Genomic DNA, 1952 nt, shown 5'->3' on the forward strand with positions numbered 1-1952 from the left:
TCATTTCAGATCTAGAGATATGCCTTGTGCGTAGGAGTTGATTTGGGATTCAGCACCACTGTAGATGTTTTCTTCCGAAGTGATCCGTGAAGCCGTTTGTCTGTTCAAAATTAGGATTGTGTTTAACGTAAATGCTTTGGGTTGCTGTTTGGCAGTATGTACCTTTTCGTTTCATTTCAACACTACAAATAAAGCCTTATGTCTGTGGACATTTCACCCTAACATTCCTGTCGACTCGAGTTGGGGCGTCTCATGGTCTGCAGGGGTACTGACTGCTGCTATCGGTTCGGTTGGAGGAATCTACCAATCACTGTGAAAACGATTTTTTGGGGTAATACTGACAAAAAGGTACTTCACCAAATGCAATCTCAATGAGTCTTCACATGTAGATGAGATATTTGTGAGCCATCTCACCCCCATTTGCAGATTCTGGCTTCTGGCTGTAACCCTTTGCCTGGGGGGGGGATGCCCCCCTAACAGAGACCCCCCTTCCCTACTCCCCATCTCGTTTCACTCCAAAGAACTCTGCAAGTGTCACCAAGACAACAACGTTTTGGAAGAAACACTGCATGCAAACTTTTCAAAAAGGACATTTTGAGTGTAGGAAGAGAAGTGAAGAAGGTTGGAGGTATTCTGCAAATGTTCTCAGCTGTAAAAAGAAAAAGAGAAGCACTACACCGAGAAACGTAGTGTCCTTTTCCAAGGAGGAGGTGTATTTGAAGGATATGTGCGTAGCAACTTGTGATTAACGTTTTGACTGATCAGTGTATTGCCATGAGGTGATGGCTGTATTTTGCGGTCGTGGTTGGGTTTTCCTGTGATGAATGGAAGAGTCTAGTGTTTTCTCATCATAGCTTACTAAGGGGCCTATGTTTTGACACAACAAGCCCTTTAACTTAACATCTAGTTTTTTCTGCTTCTCTTTTTAAAGAACGAAAAAACCTGCTTTAGTTCCATTTATTGTTTTGTTACTGACATTTTTACAAAGTTTTTTCCAGTAAATGTTGATAGATTTACACTGTCTCTCTAATGCTGGTTTGTAAGATAACCTAATGTAATCTATCTATATCTTCTCTATACATATTATAAAACATTGATTTAAGGGCTTTTCTAGCCTACTTGATTTTAACACTGGAGTCACAGTATGCAAATCTAATGCAGAAAAAAGACATTTGTTATTAGTGTTAAACTGACAAAGAAAAAGCCTTGTGTGCCGTGCTACAGATTGTCATTCATGTTGGCTGTGTTGCTTTCAGGCGACACTGGATGTTTTAATGCTTAATGGAATAAAGGATGCATGGAATTACGTAAAATTGTCTGTTCTATTGTTTTTAAACCTGTTATCTCGGTCTTCTACTGTGCTGAATGATTTCCTGTCAATGTTCTAGCATCCATGAAGGATAATTTTAATTATTTGACCTTTATTTTACAGTTGAGTAAATTAGGGAAGCAGGTGCTTCCACACAGGTGTGGTTCCTGAGTTAATTAAGCAATTAACATCCCATCATGTTTAGGGTTACGTATAAAAATGCCCAGTTGCTCATTATTTTGGCTACCATGGCTAGAAGAGATCTGTGACTTTGAAAGCGGGGTCTCAAAGGAGCTTAGGGGGTTTAAAGGGTGTGCGTGTGTCACCAGATCTCAACCCAATTGAACACTTATGGGGTGCAACTCAATATTAGGAAGGTCTTAATGTTTTGTACACTCAGTGTATAAGTTCAACATTGAAGACATGTTCAACCCAAGGTCTAATGAAGAAGAGCTAATGGAGGTAGGCTGGAAACATGGAGGGGGACATTTTCATGGTGGCAAAAAGCATCGATCTATGCAAAAAAAGAAATCCAGAAAACCTCTTCTGGCAACATGATTTACTTTTAAACTTCAATGATGTGCCATAAGGAGGCGACTAGTCATCTGTTGCTCAGTTTACTAAACTCGTTGAATAATCGCCT

The 1952-nt window shown here is 39.9% G+C and overlaps 1 protein-coding gene across 1 annotated transcript in view; it reads left to right on the forward strand.

Moving 5' to 3' along the window:
- LOC311111601 (alpha/beta hydrolase domain-containing protein 17C) overlaps nucleotides 1-1303 on the forward strand; it is a 37486-nt gene extending 36183 nt beyond the window's left edge. Inside the window, exon 3 of the mRNA XM_084154368.1 lies at nucleotides 1-1303. This exon is cut by the window's left edge and continues 1542 nt beyond it. The gene's annotated coding sequence lies outside the window, so the exon portion shown is untranslated.
- The last annotated feature ends 649 nt before the right edge of the window (nucleotides 1304-1952 follow it).

Source organism: Coregonus lavaretus (assembly GCF_964263955.1).
Source record: "Coregonus lavaretus genome assembly, chromosome: 37".
Classification (NCBI taxonomy): Eukaryota; Metazoa; Chordata; class Actinopteri; order Salmoniformes; family Salmonidae; genus Coregonus; species Coregonus lavaretus.